The following is a 21,977-nucleotide window of genomic DNA, read 5'->3' as shown; positions in this document are numbered from 1 at the left end:
ATTGCTGAAAGTCCAAAGACGTGATAGTAGAAATCGCTGAAAATGCTTTCTCACAATAAAAATCCCTGACATCAATTAGAGTAAACATAGTGAAGGCCAGTCCTCTTTAGCATAGGGACAGCATCCAGGGTTATATTCCCTGATGGTCAGTGTTGGATTTCTCGTTGGATTTAGTTGACTTATTCCTAGAGTTCAAGTAACCAGTCTCCTGAAAGTTTACCAGCTTTTATTAAAACATTTGTCCCTTCAAGCTGCAAAAGGAATGTGAGGATCTGCAAAGTCATGAGAGAAAATGTCAATGGAAATCTTTTCTCGAACTAAAATTCTTGACTTTTCCATCCTCATCCAGTGCAATTTCAGCCAAAAATAGGGGATGCAGATTGCGTCACTGCACATGAACAATTTGCCAAATGATAACAGGTTGCATTAAAATGTTTCCTTTTCTAAGCCTGAAGAGAAATGTAAGGGTGCTCCAATGATTTTTACAAGTTTTGACAAACTTTAAGGATGCGGGATGAGAAATGAAGTTAGCTTGAAGCAATTCCTTAAAAACACAAGCATTAATCTAAAGATATTTAACCCTTATTGATGACTGCTTAAGGATCCAGTGCACATGAGTTTGGCAGATGATGATAAAGAGTTCCTCTCGTACTTTACCTCCAACTTCTCTCTTTGCTTTACTCGGTTGCAACGCTTTCAGGCAAACTTCCCATGCAGACTTAAAATTTCATGTCTCAATCTTCTAAACTACAGCAGATCCACATATCAGCCTACATCTGGACAGGTGACCACACCATGGGATCCCGGAGCAGAGGGCAATGGGATTGCTGAAAGTCCAAAGACGTGATAGTAGAAATCGCTGAAAATGCTTTCTCACAATAAAAATCCCTGACATCAATTGGAGTAAACATAGTGAAGGCCAGTCCTCTTTAGCATAGGGACAGCATCCAGGGTTATATTCCCTGATGGTCAGTGTTGGATTTCTCGTTTTTGTCTGTTTACGCTCCAAAGATCCTTTTGAGGTTTTCACTCACTGGAGAACATATCTTAGCGATCACCATTATGTGTATGAAACCCTGCTCAGCAGAACATGTAACCAACAGTAAAACATGGGCCGGTTAGCTCAGCTGGTTAGAGCGTGGTGCTAATAACACCAAGGTCGCGGGTTCGATCCCCGTACAGGCCAAAAATTGTAAGGTTTTTCAGACTGTCTACTTCGTGGACACATTGTGAAAAACCGTCAAAGAGTATAAATTAGAAGTCATGGCTGTATGTATTTATATACACAGCACCATTACAGAAAAACCAGTGAAGCAGTTTGCTTGTTATAGATTTAACTAATGTTCATTCCAGTAATATCAAAGAAAAAGCAAAAGTTGCGTTTCACTTAACTGTTTAGGCATGAGAATTGGATTTAGTTGACTTATTCCTAGAGTTCAAGTAACCAGTCTCCTGAAAGTTTACCAGCTTTTATTAAAACATTTGTCCCTTCAAGCTGCAAAAGGAATGTAATGATCTGCAAAGTCATGAGAGAAAATGTCAATGGAAATCTTTTCTCGAACTAAAATTCTTGACTTTTCCATCCTCATCCAGTGCAATTTCAGCCAAAAATATGGGATGCAGATTGCGTCACTGCACATGAACAATTTGCCAAATGATAACAGGTTGCATTAAAATGTTTCCTTTTCTAAGCCTGAAGAGAAATGTAAGGGTGCTCCAATGATTTTTACAAGTTTTGACAAACTTCAAGGATGCGGGATGAGAAATGAAGTTAGCTTGAAGCAATTCCTTAAAAAGACAAGCATTAATCTAAAGATATTTAACCCTTCTTGATGACTGCTTAAGGATCCAGTGCACATGAGTTTGGCAGATGATGATAAAGAGTTCCTCTCGTACTTTACCTCCATCTTCTCTCTTTGCTTTACTCGGTTGCAACGCTTTCAGGCAAACTTCCCATGCAGACTTAAAACTTCTTGTCTCAATCTTCTAAACTACAGCAGATCCACATATCAGCCTACATCTGGACAGATGACCACACCATGGGATCCCGGAGCAGAGGGCAATGGGATTGCTGAAAGTCCAAAGACGTGATAGTAGAAATCGCTGAAAATGCTTTCTCACAATAAAAATCCCTGACATCAATTGGAGTAAACATAGTGAAGGCCAGTCCTCTTTAGCATAGGGACAGCATCCAGGGTTATATTCCCTGATGGTCAGTGTTGGATTTCTCGTTTTTGTCTGTTTACGCTCCAAAGATCCTTTTGAGATTTTCACTCACTGGAGAACATATCTTAGCGATCACCATTATGTGTATGAAACCCTGCTCAGCAGAACATGTAACCAAAAGTAAAACATGGGCCGGTTAGCTCAGCTGGTTAGAGCGTGGTGCTAATAACGCCAAGGTCGCGGGTTCGATCCCCGCACGGGCCAAAAATTTTAAGGTTATTCAGACTGTCTACTTCGTGGACACATTGTGAAAAACCGTCAAAGTGTATAAATTAGAAGTCATGGCTGTATGTGTTTATATACACAGCACCATTACAGAAAAACCAGTGAAGCAGTTTGCTTGTTATAGATTTAACTAATGTTCATTCCAGTAATATCAATGAAAAAGCAAAAGTTGCGTTTCACTTAACTGTTTAGGCATGAGAATTGGATTTAGTTGACTTATTCCTAGAGTTCAAGTAGCCAGTCTCCTAAAAGTTTACCAGCTTTTATTAAAACATTTGTCCCTTCAAGCTGGAAAAGGAATGTGAGGATCTGCAAAGTCATGAGAGAAAATGTCAATGGAAATCTTTTCTCGAACTAAAATTCTTGACTTTTCCATCCTCATCCAGTGCAATTTCAGCCAAAAATAGGGGATGCAGATTGCGTCACAGCACATGAACAATTTGCCAAATGATAACAGGTTGCATTAAAATGTTTCCTTTTCTAAGCCTGAAGAGAAATGTAAGGGTGCTCCAATGATTTTTACAAGTTTTGACAAACTTCAAGGATGCGGGATGAGAAATGAAGTTAGCTTGAAGCAATTCCTTAAAAACACAAGCATTAATCTAAAGATATTTAACCCTTCTTGATGACTGCTTAAGGATCCAGTGCACATGAGTTTGGCAGATGATGATAAAGAGATCTTCTCGTACTTTACCTCCATCTTCTCTCTTTGCTTTACTCGGTTGCAACGCTTTCAGGCAAACTTCCCATGCAGACTTAAAACTTCTTGTCTCAATCTTCTAAACTACAGCAGATCCACATATCAGCCTACATCTGGACAGGTGACCACACCATGGGATACCAGAGCAGAGGGCAATGGGATTGCTGAAAGTCCAAAGACGTGATAGTAGAAATCGCTGAAAATGCTTTCTCACAATAAAAATCCCTGACATCAATTAGAGTAAACATAGTGAAGGCCAGTCCTCTTTAGCATAGGGACAGCATCCAGGGTTATATTCCCTGATGGTCAGTGTTGGATTTCTCGTTGGATTTAGTTGACTTATTCCTAGAGTTCAAGTAACCAGTCTCCTGAAAGTTTACCAGCTTTTATTAAAACATTTGTCCCTTCAAGCTGCAAAAGGAATGTGAGGATCTGCAAAGTCATGAGAGAAAATGTCAATGGAAATCTTTTCTCGAACTAAAATTCTTGACTTTTCCATCCTCATCCAATGCAATTTCAGCCAAAAATAGGGGATGCAGATTGCGTCACTGCACATGAACAATTTGCCAAATGATAACAGGTTGCATTAAAATGTTTCCTTTTCTAAGCCTGAAGAGAAATGTAAGGGTGCTCCAATGATTTTTACAAGTTTTGACAAACTTCAAGGATGCGGGATGAGAAATGAAGTTAGCTTGAAGCAATTCCTTAAAAACACAAGCATTAATCTAAAGATATTTAACCCTCTTTGATGACTGCTTAAGGATCCAGTGCACATGAGTTTGGCAGATGATGATAAAGAGTTCCTCTCGTACTTTACCTCCAACTTCTCTCTTTGCTTTACTCGGTTGCAACGCTTTCAGGCAAACTTCCCATGCAGAGTTAAAATTTCATGTCTCAATCTTCTAAACTACAGCAGATCCACATATCAGCCTACATCTGGACAGGTGACCACACCATGGGATCCCGGAGCAGAGGGCAATGGGATTGCTGAAAGTCCAAAGACGTGATAGTAGAAATCGCTGAAAATGCTTTCTCACAATAAAAATCCCTGACATCAATTGGAGTAAACATAGTGAAGGCCAGTCCTCTTTAGCATAGGGACAGCATCCAGGGTTATATTCCCTGATGGTCAGTGTTGGATTTCTCGTTTTTGTCTGTTTACGCTCCAAAGATCCTTTTGAGGTTTTCACTCACTGGAGAACATATCTTAGCGATCACCATTATGTGTATGAAACCCTGCTCAGCAGAACATGTAACCAACAGTAAAACATGGGCCGGTTAGCTCAGCTGGTTAGAGCGTGGTGCTAATAACGCCAAGGTCGCGGGTTCGATCCCCGTACAGGCCAAAAATTTTAAGGTTATTCAGACTGTCTACTTCGTGGACACATTGTGAAAAACCGTCAAAGAGTATAAATTAGAAGTCATGGCTGTATGTGTTTATATACACAGCACCATTACAGAAAAACCAGTGAAGCAGTTTGCTTGTTATAGATTTAACTAATGTTCATTCCAGTAATATCAAAGAAAAAGCAAAAGTTGCGTTTCACTTAACTGTTTAGGCATGAGAATTGGATTTAGTTGACTTATTCCTAGAGTTCAAGTAGCCAGTCTCCTAAAAGTTTACCAGCTTTTATTAAAACATTTGTCCCTTCAAGCTGGAAAAGGAATGTGAGGATCTGCAAAGTCATGAGAGAAAATGTCAATGGAAATCTTTTCTCGAACTAAAATTCTTGACTTTTCCATCCTCATCCAGTGCAATTTCAGCCAAAAATAGGGGATGCAGATTGCGTCACTGCACATGAACAATTTGCCAAATGATAACAGGTTGCATTAAAATGTTTCCTTTTCTAAGCCTGAAGAGAAATGTAAGGGTGCTCCAATGATTTTTACAAGTTTTGAAAAACTTCAAGGATGCGGGATGAGAAATGAAGTTTGCTTGAAGCAATTCCTTAAAAACACAAGCATTAATCTAAAGATATTTAACCCTTCTTGATGACTGCTTAAGGATCCAGTGCACATGAGTTTGGCAGATGATGATAAAGAGTTCCTCTCGTACTTTACCTCCATCTTTTCTCTTTGCTTTACTCGGTTGCAACGCTTTCAGGCAAACTTCCCATGCAGACTTAAAACTTCTTGTCTCAATCTTCTAAACTACAGCAGATCCACATATCAGCCTACATCTGGACAGGTGACCACACCATGGGATCCCGGAGCAGAGGGCAATGGGATTGCTGAAAGTCCAAAGACGTGATAGTAGAAATCGCTGAAAATGCTTTCTCACAATAAAAATAACTGACATCAATTGGAGTAAACATAGTGAAGGCCAGTCCTCTTTAGCATAGGGACAGCATCCAGGGTTATATTCCCTGATGGTCAGTGTTGGATTTCTCGTTTTTGTCTGTTTACGCTCCAAAGATCCTTTTGAGGTTTTCACTCACTGGAGAACATATCTTAGCGATCACCATTATGTGTATAAAACCCTGCTCAGCAGAACATGTAACCAAAAGTAAAACATGGGCCGGTTAGCTCAGCTGGTTAGAGCGTGGTGCTAATAACGCCAAGGTCGCGGGTTCGATCCCCGTACGGGCCAAAAACTTTAAGGTTATTCAGACTGTCTACTTTGTGGACACATTGTGAAAAACCGTCAAAGAGTATAAATTAGAAGTCATGGCTGTATGTGTTTATATACACAGCACCATTACAGAAAAACCAGTGAAGCAGTTTGCTTGTTATAGATTTAACTAATGTTCATTCCAGTAATATCAAAGAAAAAGCAAAAGTTGCGTTTCACTTAACTGTTTAGGCATGAGAATTGGATTTAGTTGACTTATTCCTAGAGTTCAAGTAGCCAGTCTCCTAAAAGTTTACCAGCTTTTATTAAAACATTTGTCCCTTCAAGCTGGAAAAGGAATGTGAGGATCTGCAAAGTCATGAGAGAAAATGTCAATGGAAATCTTTTCTCGAACTAAAATTCTTGACTTTTCCATCCTCATCCAGTGCAATTTCAGCCAAAAATAGGGGATGCAGATTGCGTCACTGCACATGAACAATTTGCCAAATGATAACAGGTTGCATTAAAATGTTTCCTTTTCTAAGCCTGAAGAGAAATGTAAGGGTGCTCCAATGATTTTTACAAGTTTTGACAAACTTCAAGGATGCGGGATGAGAAATGAAGTTAGCTTGAAGCAATTCCTTAAAAACACAAGCATTAATCTAAAGATATTTAACCCTTCTTGATGACTGCTTAAGGATCCAGTGCACATGAGTTTGGCAGATGATGATAAAGAGTTCCTCTCGTACTTTACCTCCATCTTCTCTCTTTGCTTTACTCGGTTGCAACGCTTTCAGGCAAATTTCCCATGCAGACTTAAAACTTCTTGTCTCAATCTTCTAAACTACAGCAGATCCACATATCAGCCTACATCTGGACAGGTAACTACACCATGGGATCCCGGAGCAGAGGGCAATGGGATTGCTGAAAGTCCAAAGACGTGATAGTAGAAATCGCTGAAAATGCTTTCTCACAATAAAAATAACTGACATCAATTGGAGTAAACATAGTGAAGGCCAGTCCTCTTTAGCATAGGGACAGCATCCAGGGTTATATTCCCTGATGGTCAGTGTTGGATTTCTTGTTTTTGTCTGTTTACGCTCCAAAGATCCTTTTTTTAGGTTTTCACTCACTGGAGAACATATCTTAGCGATCACCATTATGTGTATGAAACCCTGCTCAGCAGAACATGTAACCAAAAGTAAAACATGGGCCGGTTAGCTCAGCTGGTTAGAGTGTGGTGCTAATAACGCCAAGGTCGCGGGTTCGATCCCCATACGGGCCAAAAATTTTAAGGTTATTCAGACTGTCTACTTCGTGGACACATTGTGAAAAACCGTCAAAGAGTATAAATTAGAAGTCATGGCTGTATGTGTTTATATACACAGCACCATTACAGAAAATACAGTGAAGCAGTTTGCTTGTTATAGATTTAACTAATGTTCATTCCAGTAATATCAAAGAAAAAGCAAAAGTTGCGTTTTACTTAACTGTTTAGGCATGAGAATTGGATTTAGTTGACTTATTCCTAGAGTTCAAGTAGCCAGTCTCCTGAAAGTTTACTAGCTTTTATTAAAACATTTCTCCCTTCAAGCTGCAAAAGGAATGTGAGGATCTGCAAAGTCATGAGAGAAAATGTCAATGGAAATGTTTTCTCGAACTAAAATTCTTGACTTTTCCATCCTCATCCAGTGCAATTTCAGCCAAAAATAGGGGATGCAGATTGCGTCACTGCACATGAACAATTTGCCAAATGATAACAGGTTGCATTAAAATGTTTCCTTTTCTAAGCCTGAAGAGAAATGTAAGGGTGCTCCAATGATTTTTACAAGTTTTGACAAACTTCAAGGATGCGGGATGAGAAATGAAGTTAGCTTGAAGCAATTCCTTAAAAACACAAGCATTAATCTAAAGATATTTAACCCTTCTTGATGACTGCTTAAGGATCCAGTGCACATGAGTTTGGCAGATGATGATAAAGAGTTCCTCTCGTACTTTACCTCCATCTTCTCTCTTTGCTTTACTCGGTTGCAACGCTTTCAGGCAAACTTCCCATGCAGACTTAAAACTTCTTGTCTCAATCTTCTAAACTACAGCAGATCCACATATCAGCCTACATCTGGACAGGTGACCACACCATGGGATCCCGGAGCAGAGGGCAATGGGATTGCTGAAAGTCCAAAGACGTGATAGTAGAAATCGCTGAAAATGCTTTCTCACAATAAAAATCCCTGACATCAATTGGAGTAAACATAGTGAAGGCCAGTCCTCTTTAGCATAGGGACAGCATCCAGGGTTATATTCCCTGATGGTCAGTGTTGGATTTCTCGTTTTTGTCTGTTTACGCTCCAAAGATCCTTTTGAGATTTTCACTCACTGGAGAACATATCTTAGCGATCACCATGATGTGTGTGAAACCCTGCTCAGCAGAACATGTAACCACTAGTAAAACATGGGCCGGTTAGCTTAGCTGGTTAGAGCGTGGTGCTAATAACACCAAGGTCGCGGGCTCAATCCCCGTACGGGCGAATAATTTTAAGGTTATTCAGACTGTCTACTTCGTGGACACATTGTGAAAAACCGTCAAAGAGTATAAATTAGAAGTCATGGCTGTATGTGTTTATATACACAGCACCATTACAGAAAATACAGTGAAGCAGTTTGCTTGTTATAGATTTAACTAATGTTCATTCCAGTAATATCAAAGAAAAAGCAAAAGTTGCGTTTTACTTAACTGTTTAGGCATGAGAATTGGATTTAGTTGACTTATTCCTAGAGTTCAAGTAGCCAGTCTCCTGAAAGTTTACCAGCTTTTATTAAAACATTTGTCCCTTCAAGCTGGAAAAGGAATGTGAGGATCTGCAAAGTCATGAGAGAAAATGTCAATGGAAATGTTTTCTCGAACTAAAATTCTTGACTTTTCCATCCTCATCCAGTGCAATTTCAGCCAAAAATAGGGGATGCAGATTGCGTCACTGCACATGAACAATTTGCCAAATGATAACAGGTTGCATTAAAATGTTTCCTTTTCTAAGCCTGAAGAGAAATGTAAGGGTGCTCCAATGATTTTTACAAGTTTTGACAAACTTCAAGGATGCGGGATGAGAAATGAAGTTAGCTTGAAGCAATTCCTTAAAAACACAAGCATTAATCTAAAGATATTTAACCCTTCTTGATGACTGCTTAAGGATCCAGTGCACATGAGTTTGGCAGATGATGATAAAGAGTTCCTCTCGTACTTTACCTCCATCTTCTCTCTTTGCTTTACTCGGTTGCAACGCTTTCAGGCAAACTTCCCATGCAGACTTAAAACTTCTTGTCTCAATCTTCTAAACTACAGCAGATCCACATATCAGCCTACATCTGGACAGGTGACCACACCATGGGATCCCGGAGCAGAGGGCAATGGGATTGCTGAAAGTCCAAAGACGTGATAGTAGAAATCGCTGAAAATGCTTTCTCACAATAAAAATCCCTGACATCAATTGGAGTAAACATAGTGAAGGCCAGTCCTCTTTAGCATAGGGACAGCATCCAGGGTTATATTCCCTGATGGTCAGTGTTGGATTTCTCGTTTTTGTCTGTTTACGCTCCAAAGATCCTTTTGAGATTTTCACTCACTGGAGAACATATCTTAGCGATCACCATGATGTGTATGAAACCCTGCTCAGCAGAACATGTAACCACTAGTAAAACATGGGCCGGTTAGCTTAGCTGGTTAGAGCGTGGTGCTAATAACACCAAGGTCGCGGGCTCAATCCCCGTACGGGCCAAACATTTTAAGGTTATTCAGACTGTCTACTTCGTGGACACATTGTGAAAAACCGTCAAAGAGTATAAATTAGAAGTCATGGCTGTATGTGTTTATATACACAGCACCATTACAGAAGAAGCAGTTTGCTTGTTATAGATTTAACTAATGTTCATTCCAGTAATATCAAAGAAAAAGCAAAAGTTGCGTTTCACTTAACTGTTTAGGCATGAGAATTGGATTTAGTTGACTTATTCCTAGAGTTCAAGTAGCCAGTCTCCTGAAAGTTTACTAGCTTTTATTAAAACTTTTGTCCCTTCAAGCTGGAAAAGAAATGTGAGGATCTGCAAAGTCATGAGAGAAAATGTCAATGGAAATGTTTTCTCGAACTAAAATTCTTGACTTTTCCATCCTCATCCATTGCAATTTCAGCCAAAAATAGGGGATGCAGATTGCGTCACTGCACATGAACAATTTGCCAAATGATAACAGGTTGCATTAAAATGTTTCCTTTTCTAAGCCTGAAGAGAAATGTAAGGGTGCTCCAATGATTTTTACAAGTTTTGACAAACTTCAAGGATGCGGGATGAGAAATGAAGTTAGCTTCAAGCAATTCCTTAAAAACACAAGCATTAATCTAAAGATATTTAACCCTTCTTGATGACTGCTTAAGGATCCAGTGCACATGAGTTTGGCAGATGATGATAAAGAGTTCCTCTCGTACTTTACCTCCATCTTCTCTCTTTGCTTTACTCGGTTGCAACGCTTTCAGGCAAACTTCCCATGCAGACTTAAAACTTCTTGTCTCAATCTTCTAAACTACAGCAGATCCACATATCAGCCTACATCTGGACAGGTGATCACACCATGGGATCCCGGGGCAGAGGGCAATGGGATTGCTGAAAGTCCAAAGACGTGATAGTAGAAATCGCTGAAAATGCTTTCTCACAATAAAAATCCCTGACATATATTGGAGTAAACATAGTGAAGGCCAGTCCTCTTTAGCATAGGGACAGCATCCAGGGTTATATTCCCTGATGGTCAGTGTTGGATTTCTCATTTTTGTCTGTTTACGCTCCAAAGATCATTTTGAGATTTTCACTCACTGGAGAACATATCTTAGCGATCACTATGATGTGTATGAAACCCTGCTCAGCAGAACATGTAACCAATAGTAAAACATGGGCCGGTTAGCTCAGCTGCTTAGAGCGTGGTGCTAATAACGCCAAGGTTGCGGGTTCAATCCCCATACGGGCCAAAAATTTTAAGGTTATTCAGACTGTCTACTTCGTGGACACATTGTTAAAAACCGTCAAAGAGTATAAATTAGAAGTCATGGCTTTATGTGTTTATATACACAGCACCATTACAGAAAAACCAGTGAAGCAGTTTGCTTGTCTGCTTGTTATACATTTAACTAATGTTCATTCCAGTAATATCAAAGAAAAAGCAAAAGTTGCGTTTCACTTAACTGTTTAGGCATGAGAATTGGATTTAGTTGACTTATTCCTAGAGTTCAAGTAGCCAGTCTCCTGAAAGTTTACTAGCTTTTATTAAAACATTTGTCCCTTCAAGCTGCAAAAGGAATGTGAGGATCTGCAAAGTCATGAGAGAAAATGTCAATGGAAATCTTTTCTCAAACTAAAATTCCTGACTTTTCCATCCTCACCCAGTGCAATTTCAGCCAAAAATAGGGGATGCAGATTGCGTCACTGCACATTAACAATTTGCCAAATGATAACAGGTTGCATTAAAATGTTTCCTTTTCTAAGCCTGAAGAGAAATGTAAGGGTGCTCCAATGATTTTTACAAGTTTTGACTAACTTCAAGGATGCGGGATGAGAAATGAAATTAGCTTGAAGCAATTCCTTAAAAACACAAGCATTAATCTAAAGATATTTAACCCTTCTTGATGACTGCTTAAGGATCCAGTGCACATGAGTTTGGCAGATGATGATAAAGAGTTCCTCTCGTAATTTACCTCCATCTTCTCTCTTTGCTTTACTCGGTTGCAACGCTTTCAGGCAAACTTCCCATGCAGACTTAAAACTTCTTGTCTCAATCTTCTAAACTACAGCAGATCCACTTATCAGCCTACATCTGGACAGGTGACCACACCATGGGATCCCGGAGCAGAGGGCAATGGGATTGCTGAAAGTCCAAAGACGTGATAGTAGAAATCGCTGAAAATGCTTTCTCACAATAAAAATCCCTGACATCAATTGGAGTAAACATAGTGAAGGCCAGTCCTCTTTAGCATAGGGACAGCATCCAGGGTTATATTCCCTGATGGTCAGTGTTGGATTTCTCGTTTTTGTCTGTTTACGCTCCAAAGATCCTTTTGAGATTTTCACTCACTGGAGAACATATCTTAGCGATCACTATGATGTGTATGAAACCCTGCTCAGCAGAACATGTAACCAATAGTAAAACATGGGCCGGTTAGCTCCGTTGGTTAGAGCGTGGTGTTAAAAACGCCAAGGTTGCAGGTTCAATCCCCGTACAGGCTAAACATTTTAAGGTTATTCAGACTGTCTACTTCGTGGACACATTGTGAAAAACCGTCAAAGAGTATAAATTAGAAGTCATTACTGTATGTGTTTATATACACAGCACCATTACAGAAAAACCAGTGAAGCAGTTTGCTTGTCTGCTTGTTATAGATTTAACTAATGTTCATTCCAGTAATATCAAAGAAAAAGCAAAAGTTGCGTTTCACTTAACTGTTTAGGCATGAGAATTGGATTTAGTTGACTTATTCCTAGAGTTCAAGTAGCCAGTCTCCTAAAAGTTTACCAGCTTTTATTAAAACATTTGTCCCTTCAAGCTGCAAAAGGAATGTGAGGATCTGCAAAGTCATGAGAGAAAATGTCAATGGAAATCTTTTCTCGAACTAAAATTCTTGACTTTTCCATCCTCATCCAGTGCAATTTCAGCCAAAAATAGGGGATGCAGATTGCGTCACTGCACATGAACAATTTGTCAAATGATAACAGGTTGCATTAAAATGTTTCCTTTTCTAAGCCTGAAGAGAAATGTAAGGGTGCTCCAATGATTTTTACAAGTTTTGACAAACTTCAAGGATGCGGGATGAGAAATGAAGTTAGCTTGAAGCAATTCCTTAAAAACACAAGCATTAATCTAAAGATATTTAACCCTTCTTGATGACTGCTTAAGGATCCAGTGCCCATGAGTTTGGCAGATGATGATAAAGAGTTCCTCTCGTACTTTACCTCCATCTTCTCTCTTTGCTTTACTCGGTTGCAATGCTTTCAGGCAAACTTCCCATGCAGACTTAAAACTTCTTGTCTCAATCTTCTAAACTACAGCAGATCCACATATCAGCCTACATCTGGACAGGTGACCACACCATGGGATCCCGGAGCAGAGGGCAATGGGATTGCTGAAAGTCCAAAGACGTGATAGTAGAAATCGCTGAAAATGCTTTCTCACAATAAAAATCCCTGACATCAATTGGAGTAAACATAGTGAAGGCCAGTCCTCTTTAGCATAGGGACAGCATCCAGGGTTATATTCCCTGATGGTCAGTGTTGGATTTCTCGTTTTTGTCTGTTTACGCTCCAAAGATCCTTTTGAGATTTTCACTCACTGGAGAACGTATCTTAGCGATCACCATGATGTGTATGAAACCCTGCTCAGCAGAACATGTAACCAATAGTAAAACATGGGCCGGTTAGCTCAGCTGGTTAGAGCGTGGTGCTAATAACTCCAAGGTCGCGGGTCCAATCCCTGTACGGGCCAAAAATTTTAAGATTATTCAGACTGTCTACTTCGTGGACACATTGTGAAAAACCGTCAAAGAGTATAAATTAGAAGTCATGGCTGTATGTGTTTATATACACAGCACCATTACAGAAAAACCAGTGAAGCAGTTTACTTGTCTGCTTGTTATAGATTTAACTAATGTTCATTCCAGTAATATCAAAGAAAGAGCTAAAGTTGCGTTTCACTTAACTGTTTAGGCATGAGAATTGGATTTAGTTGACTTATTCCTAGAGTTCAAGTAGCCAGCCTCCTGAAAGTTTACCAGCTTTTATTAAAACATTTGTCCCTTCAAACTGCAAAAGGAATGTGAGGATCTGCAAAGTCATGAGAGAAAATGTCAATGGAGATCTTTTCTCGAACTAAAATTCTTGACTTTCCATCCTCATCCAGTGCAATTTCAGCCAAAAATAGGGGATGCAGATTGCGTCACTGCACATGAACAATTTGCCAAATGATAACAGGTTGCATTAAAATGTTTCCTTTTCTAAGCCTGAAGAGAAATGTAAGGGTGCTCCAATGATTTTTACAAGTTTTGACAAACTTCAAGGATGCGGGATGAGAAATGAAGTTAGCTTGAAGCAATTCCTTAAAAACACAAGCATTAATCTAAAGATATTTAACCCTTCTTGATGACTGCTTAAGGATCCAGTGCACATGAGTTTGGCAGATGATGATAAAGAGTTCCTCTCGTACTTTACCTCCATCTTCTCTCTTTGCTTTACTCGGTTGCAACGCTTTCAGGCAAACTTCCCATGCAGACTTAAAACTTCTTGTCTCAATCTTCTAAACTACAGCAGATCCACATATCAGCCTACATCTGGACAGGTGACCACACCATGGGATCCCGGAGCAGAGGGCAATGGGATTGCTGAAAGTCCAAAGACATGATAGTAGAAATCGCTGAAAATGCTTTCTCACAATAAAAATCCCTGACATCAATTGGAGTAAACATAGTGAAGGCCAGTCCTCTTTAGCATAGGGACAGCATCCAGGGTTATATTCCCTGATGGTCAGTGTTGGATTTCTCGTTTTTGTCTGTTTACGCTCCAAAGATCCTTTTGAGATTTTCACTCACTGGAGAACATATCTTAGTGATCACCATGATGTGTATGAAACCTTGCTCAGTAGAACATGTTACCAATAGTAAAACATGGGCCGGTTAGCTCCGTTGGTTAGAGCGTGGTGTTAAAAACGCCAAGGTTGCAGGTTCAATCCCCGTACAGGCTAAACATTTTAAGGTTATTCAGACTGTCTACTTCGTGGACACATTGTGAAAAACCGTCAAAGAGTATAAATTAGAAGTCATTACTGTATGTGTTTATATACACAGCACCATTACAGAAAAACCAGTGAAGCAGTTTGCTTGTCTGCTTGTTATAGATTTAACTAATGTTCATTCCAGTAATATCAAAGAAAAAGCAAAAGTTGCGTTTCACTTAACTGTTTAGGCATGAGAATTGGATTTAGTTGACTTATTCCTAGAGTTCAAGTAGCCAGTCTCCTAAAAGTTTACCAGCTTTTATTAAAACATTTGTCCCTTCAAGCTGCAAAAGGAATGTGAGGATCTGCAAAGTCATGAGAGAAAATGTCAATGGAAATCTTTTCTCGAACTAAAATTCTTGACTTTTCCATCCTCATCCAGTGCAATTTCAGCCAAAAATAGGGGATGCAGATTGCGTCACTGCACATGAACAATTTGTCAAATGATAACAGGTTGCATTAAAATGTTTCCTTTTCTAAGCCTGAAGAGAAATGTAAGGGTGCTCCAATGATTTTTACAAGTTTTGACAAACTTCAAGGATGCGGGATGAGAAATGAAGTTAGCTTGAAGCAATTCCTTAAAAACACAAGCATTAATCTAAAGATATTTAACCCTTCTTGATGACTGCTTAAGGATCCAGTGCACATGAGTTTGGCAGATGATGATAAAGAGTTCCTCTCGTACTTTACCTCCATCTTCTCTCTTTGCTTTACTCGGTTGTAATGCTTTCAGGCAAACTTCCCATGCAGACTTAAAACTTCTTGTCTCAATCTTCTAAACTACAGCAGATCCACATATCAGCCTACATCTGGACAGGTGACCACACCATGGGATCCCGGAGCAGAGGGCAATGGGATTGCTGAAAGTCCAAAGACGTGATAGTAGAAATCGCTGAAAATGCTTTCTCACAATAAAAATCCCTGACATCAATTGGAGTAAACATAGTGAAGGCCAGTCCTCTTTAGCATAGGGACAGCATCCAGGGTTATATTCCCTGATGGTCAGTGTTGGATTTCTCGTTTTTGTCTGTTTACGCTCCAAAGATCCTTTTGAGATTTTCACTCACTGGAGAACGTATCTTAGCGATCACCATGATGTGTATGAAACCCTGCTCAGCAGAACATGTAACCAATAGTAAAACATGGGCCGGTTAGCTCAGCTGGGTTAGAGCGTGGTGCTAATAACTCCAAGGTCGCGGGTCCAATCCCTGTACGGGCCAAAAATTTTAAGATTATTCAGACTGTCTACTTCGTGGACACATTGTGAAAAACCGTCAAAGAGTATAAATTAGAAGTCATGGCTGTATGTGTTTATATACACAGCACCATTACAGAAAAACCAGTGAAGCAGTTTACTTGTCTGCTTGTTATAGATTTAACTAATGTTCATTCCAGTAATATCACAGAAAAAGCAAAAGTTGCGTTTCACTTAACTGTTTAGGCATGAGAATTGGATTTAGTTGACTTATTCCTAGAGTTCAAGTAGCCAGTCTCCTGAAAGTTTACTAGCTTTTATTAAAACATTTGTCCCTTCAAGCTGCAAAAGGAATGTGAGGATCTGCAAAGTCATGAGAGAAAATGTCAATGGAAATCTTTTCTCAAACTAAAATTCCTGACTTTTCCATCCTCACCCAGTGCAATTTCAGCCAAAAATAGGGGATGCAGATTGCGTCACTGCACATGAACAATTTGCCAAATGATAACAGGTTGCATTAAAATGTTTCCTTTTCTAAGCCTGAAGACAAATGTAAGGGTGCTCCAATGATTTTTACAAGTTTTGACAAACTTCAAGGATGCGGGATCAGAAATGAAGTTAGCTTGAAGCAATTCCTTAAAAACACAAGCATTAATCTAAAGATATTTAACCCTTCTTGATGACTGCTTAAGGATCCAGTGCACATGAGTTTGGCAGATGATGATAAAGAGTTCCTCTCGTACTTTACCTCCATCTTCTCTCTTTGCTTTACTCGGTTGCAACGCTTTCAGGCAAACTTCCCATGCAGACTTAAAACTTCTTGTCTCAATCTTCTAAACTACAGCAGATCCACATATCAGCCTACATCTGGACAGGTGACCACACCATGGGATCCCGGAGCAGAGGGCAATGGGATTGCTGAAAGTCCAAAGACGTGATAGTAGAAATCGCTGAAAATGCTTTCTCACAATAAAAATCCCTGACATCAATTGGAGTAAACATAGTGAAGGCCAGTCCTCTTTAGCATAGGGACAGCATCCAGGGTTATATTCCCTGATGGTCAGTGTTGGATTTCTCGTTTTTGTCTGTTTATGCTCCAAAGATCCTTTTCAGATTTTCACTCACTGGAGAACGTATCTTAGCGATCACCATGATGTGTATGAAACCCTGCTCAGCAGAACATGTAACCAATAGTAGAACATCGGCCGGTTAGCTCAGCTGGTTAGAGCATGGTGCTAATAACACCAAGGTTGCGGGTTCGATCCCGTATGGGCCAAACATTTTAAGGGTATTCAGACTGTCTACTTCGTGGACACATTGTGAAAAACCGTCAAAGAGTATAAATTAGAAGTCATGGCTGTATGTGTTTATATACACAGCACCATTACAGAAAAACCAGTGAAGCAGTTTACTTGTCTGCTTGTTATAGATTTAACTAATGTTCATTCCAGTAATATCAAAGAAAGAGCTAAAGTTGCGTTTCACTTAACTGTTTAGGCATGAGAATTGGATTTAGTTGACTTATTCCTAGAGTTCAAGTAGCCAGCCTCCTGAAAGTTTACCAGCTTTTATTAAAACATTTGTCCCTTCAAACTGCAAAAGGAATGTGAGGATCTGCAAAGTCATGAGAGAAAATGTCAATGGAGATCTTTTCTCGAACTAAAATTCTTGACTTTCCATCCTCATCCAGTGCAATTTCAGCCAAAAATAGGGGATGCAGATTGCGTCACTGCACATGAACAATTTGCCAAATGATAACAGGTTGCATTAAAATGTTTCCTTTTCTAAGCCTGAAGAGAAATGTAAGGGTGCTCCAATGATTTTTACAAGTTTTGACAAACTTCAAGGATGCGGGATGAGAAATGAAGTTAGCTTGAAGCAATTCCTTAAAAACACAAGCATTAATCTAAAGATATTTAACCCTTCTTGATGACTGCTTAAGGATCCAGTGCACATGAGTTTGGCAGATGATGATAAAGAGTTCCTCTCGTACTTTACCTCCATCTTCTCTCTTTGCTTTACTCGGTTGCAACGCTTTCAGGCAAACTTCCCATGCAGACTTAAAACTTCTTGTCTCAATCTTCTAAACTACAGCAGATCCACATATCAGCCTACATCTGGACAGGTGACCACACCATGGGATCCCGGAGCAGAGGGCAATGGGATTGCTGAAAGTCCAAAGACATGATAGTAGAAATCGCTGAAAATGCTTTCTCACAATAAAAATCCCTGACATCAATTGGAGTAAACATAGTGAAGGCCAGTCCTCTTTAGCATAGGGACAGCATCCAGGGTTATATTCCCTGATGGTCAGTGTTGGATTTCTCGTTTTTGTCTGTTTACGCTCCAAAGATCCTTTTGAGATTTTCACTCACTGGAGAACATATCTTAGTGATCACCATGATGTGTATGAAACCTTGCTCAGTAGAACATGTTACCAATAGTAAAACATGGGCCGGTTAGCTCCGTTGGTTAGAGCGTGGTGTTAAAAACACCAAGGTTGCAGGTTCAATCCCCGTACAGGCTAAACATTTTAAGGTTATTCAGACTGTCTACTTCGTGGACACATTGTGAAAAACCGTCAAAGAGTATAAATTAGAAGTCATTACTGTATGTGTTTATATACACAGCACCATTACAGAAAAACCAGTGAAGCAGTTTGCTTGTCTGCTTGTTATAGATTTAACTAATGTTCATTCCAGTAATATCAAAGAAAAAGCAAAAGTTGCGTTTCACTTAACTGTTTAGGCATGAGAATTGGATTTAGTTGACTTATTCCTAGAGTTCAAGTAGCCAGTCTCCTAAAAGTTTACCAGCTTTTATTAAAACATTTGTCCCTTCAAGCTGCAAAAGGAATGTGAGGATCTGCAAAGTCATGAGAGAAAATGTCAATGGAAATCTTTTCTCGAACTAAAATTCTTGACTTTTCCATCCTCATCCAGTGCAATTTCAGCCAAAAATAGGGGATGCAGATTGCGTCACTGCACATGAACAATTTGTCAAATGATAACAGGTTGCATTAAAATGTTTCCTTTTCTAAGCCTGAAGAGAAATGTAAGGGTGCTCCAATGATTTTTACAAGTTTTGACAAACTTCAAGGATGCGGGATGAGAAATGAAGTTAGCTTGAAGCAATTCCTTAAAAACACAAGCATTAATCTAAAGATATTTAACCCTTCTTGATGACTGCTTAAGGATCCAGTGCACATGAGTTTGGCAGATGATGATAAAGAGTTCCTCTCGTACTTTACCTCCATCTTCTCTCTTTGCTTTACTCGGTTGCAATGCTTTCAGGCAAACTTCCCATGCAGACTTAAAACTTCTTGTCTCAATCTTCTAAACTACAGCAGATCCACATATCAGCCTACATCTGGACAGGTGACCACACCATGGGATCCCGGAGCAGAGGGCAATGGGATTGCTGAAAGTCCAAAGACGTGATAGTAGAAATCGCTGAAAATGCTTTCTCACAATAAAAATCCCTGACATCAATTGGAGTAAACATAGTGAAGGCCAGTCCTCTTTAGCATAGGGACAGCATCCAGGGTTATATTCCCTGATGGTCAGTGTTGGATTTCTCGTTTTTGTCTGTTTACGCTCCAAAGATCCTTTTGAGATTTTCACTCACTGGAGAACGTATCTTAGCGATCACCATGATGTGTATGAAACCCTGCTCAGCAGAACATGTAACCAATAGTAAAACATGGGCCGGTTAGCTCAGCTGGGTTAGAGCGTGGTGCTAATAACTCCAAGGTCGCGGGTCCAATCCCTGTACGGGCCAAAAATTTTAAGATTATTCAGACTGTCTACTTCGTGGACACATTGTGAAAAACCGTCAAAGAGTATAAATTAGAAGTCATGGCTGTATGTGTTTATATACACAGCACCATTACAGAAAAACCAGTGAAGCAGTTTACTTGTCTGCTTGTTATAGATTTAACTAATGTTCATTCCAGTGATATCAAAGAAAAAGCAAAAGTTGCTTTTCACTTAACTGTTTAGGCATGAGAATTGGATTTAGTTGACTTATTCCTAGAGTTCAAGTAGCCAGTCTCCTGAAAGTATACCAGCTTTTATTAAAACATTTGTCCCTTCAAACTGCAAAAGGAATGTGAGGATCTGCAAAGTCATGAGAGAAAATGTCAATGGAAATCTTTTCTCGAACTAAAATTCTTGACTTTTCCATCCTCATCCAGTGCAATTTCAGCCAAAAATAGGGGATGCAGATTGCGTCACTGCACATGAACAATTTGCCAAATGATAACAGGTTGCATTAAAATGTTTCCTTTTCTAAGCCTGAAGAGAAATGTAAGGGTGCTCCAATGATTTTTACAAGTTTTGACAAACTTCAAGGATGCGGGATGAGAAATGAAGTTAGCTTGAAGCAATTCCTTAAAAACACAAGCATTAATCTAAAGATATTTAACCCTTCTTGATGACTGCTTAAGGATCCAGTGCACATGAGTTTGGCAGATGATGATAAAGAGTTCCTCTCGTACTTTACCTCCATCTTCTCTCTTTGCTTTACTCGGTTGCAACGCTTTCAGGCAAACTTCCCATGCAGACTTAAAACTTCTTGTCTCAATCTTCTAAACTACAGCAGATCCACATATCAGCCTACATCTGGACAGGTGACCACACCATGGGATCCCGGAGCAGAGGGCAATGGGATTGCTGAAAGTCCAAAGACGTGATAGTAGAAATCGCTGAAAATGCTTTCTCACAATAAAAATCCCTGACATCAATTGGAGTAAACATAGTGAAGGCCAGTCCTCTTTAGCATAGGGACAGCATCCAGGCTTATATTCCCTGATGGTCAGTGTTGGATTTCCCGTTTTTGTCTGTTTACGCTCCAAAGATCCTTTTGAGATTTTCACTCACTGGAGAACATATCTTAGCGATCACCATGATGTGTATGAAACCCTGCTCAGCAGAACATGTCACCAATAGTAAAACATTAGCTGGTTAGCTCAGTTGGTTAGAGCGTGGTGCTAATAACGCCAAGGTCGTGGGTTCAATCCCCGTACAGGCCAAAAATGTTAAGGTTATTCAGACTGTCTACTTCGTGGACACATTGTGAAAAACCGTCAAAGAGTATAAATTAGAAGTCATGGCTCTATTTGTTTATATACACAGCACCATTACAGAAAAACCAGTGAAGCAGTTTGCTTGTCTGCTAGTTATAGATTTAACTAATGTTCATTCCAGTAATATCAAAGAAAGAGCTAAAGTTGCGTTTCACTTAACTGTTTAGGCATGAGAATTGGATTTAGTTGACTTATTCCTAGAGTTCAAGTAGTCAGCCTCCTGAAAGTTTACCAGCTTTTATTAAAACATTTGTCCCTTCAAACTGCAAAAGGAATGTGAGGATCTGCAAAGTCATGAGAGAAAATGTCAATGGAGATCTTTTCTCGAACTAAAATTCTTGACTTTTCCATCCTCATCCAGTGCAATTTCAGCCAAAAATAGGGGATGCAGATTGCGTCACTGCACATGAACAATTTGCCAAATGATAACAGGTTGCATTAAAATGTTTCCTTTTCTAAGCCTGAAGAGAAATGTAAGGGTGCTCCAATGATTTTTACAAGTTTTGACAAACTTCAAGGATGCGGGATGAGAAATGAAGTTAGCTTGAAGCAATTCCTTAAAAACACAAGCATTAATCTAAAGATATTTAACCCTTCTTGATGACTGCTTAAGGATCCAGTGCACATGAGTTTGGCAGATGATGATAAAGAGTTCCTCTCGTACTTTACCTCCATCTTCTCTCTTTGCTTTACTCGGTTGCAACGCTTTCAGGCAAACTTCCCATGCAGACTTAAAATTTCTTGTCTCAATCTTCTAAACTACAGTAGATCCACATATCAGCCTACATCTGGACAGGTGACCACACCATGGGATCTCGGAGCAGAGGTCAATGGGATTGCTGAAAGTCCAAAGACGTAATAGTAGAAATCGCTGAAAATGCTTTCTCACAATAAAAATCCCTGACATCAATTGGAGTAAACATAGTGAAGGCAGTCCTCTTTAGCATAGGGACAGCATCCAGGGTTATATTCCCTGATGGTCAGTGTTGGATTTCTCGTTTTTGTCTGTTTACGCTCCAAAGATCTTTTTGAGATTTTCACTCACTGGAGAACATGTCTTAGCGATCACCATGATGTGTATGAAACCCTGCTCAGCAGAACATGTAACCAATAGTAAAACATGGGCCGGTTAGCTCAGCTGGTTAGACCGTGGTGCTAATAACGCCACGGTCGCGGGTTCGATCCCCGTACGGGCCA

The 21,977-nt window shown here is 39.7% G+C and overlaps 7 non-coding genes across 7 annotated transcripts; all 7 read left to right on the top strand.

Moving 5' to 3' along the window:
* The first annotated feature begins 1,112 nt into the window (after window positions 1–1,112).
* Window positions 1,113–1,186, top strand: TRNAI-AAU (transfer RNA isoleucine (anticodon AAU)). Its single transcript has one exon. It is a non-coding gene; the product is annotated as a tRNA-Ile (tRNA).
* A 1,170-nt stretch (window positions 1,187–2,356) lies between these two features.
* TRNAI-AAU (transfer RNA isoleucine (anticodon AAU)) lies at window positions 2,357–2,430 on the top strand. The gene has a single exon. It is a non-coding gene; the product is annotated as a tRNA-Ile (tRNA).
* Window positions 2,431–4,423: 1,993 nt separating this feature from the next.
* On the top strand, window positions 4,424–4,497 carry TRNAI-AAU (transfer RNA isoleucine (anticodon AAU)). Its single transcript has one exon. It is a non-coding gene; the product is annotated as a tRNA-Ile (tRNA).
* A 1,170-nt stretch (window positions 4,498–5,667) lies between these two features.
* Window positions 5,668–5,741, top strand: TRNAI-AAU (transfer RNA isoleucine (anticodon AAU)). Its single transcript has one exon. It is a non-coding gene; the product is annotated as a tRNA-Ile (tRNA).
* Window positions 5,742–6,913: 1,172 nt separating this feature from the next.
* On the top strand, window positions 6,914–6,987 carry TRNAI-AAU (transfer RNA isoleucine (anticodon AAU)). Its single transcript has one exon. It is a non-coding gene; the product is annotated as a tRNA-Ile (tRNA).
* A 13,665-nt stretch (window positions 6,988–20,652) lies between these two features.
* On the top strand, window positions 20,653–20,726 carry TRNAI-AAU (transfer RNA isoleucine (anticodon AAU)). Its single transcript has one exon. It is a non-coding gene; the product is annotated as a tRNA-Ile (tRNA).
* Window positions 20,727–21,903: 1,177 nt separating this feature from the next.
* On the top strand, window positions 21,904–21,977 carry TRNAI-AAU (transfer RNA isoleucine (anticodon AAU)). The gene has a single exon. It is a non-coding gene; the product is annotated as a tRNA-Ile (tRNA).

This window comes from Mixophyes fleayi (assembly GCF_038048845.1).
Source record: "Mixophyes fleayi isolate aMixFle1 chromosome 2 unlocalized genomic scaffold, aMixFle1.hap1 SUPER_2_unloc_3, whole genome shotgun sequence".
Classification (NCBI taxonomy): Eukaryota; Metazoa; Chordata; class Amphibia; order Anura; family Limnodynastidae; genus Mixophyes; species Mixophyes fleayi.
The sequence above is the reverse complement of the archived record's forward strand: the minus strand, read 5'-3'. Positions and strand labels throughout refer to the sequence as shown.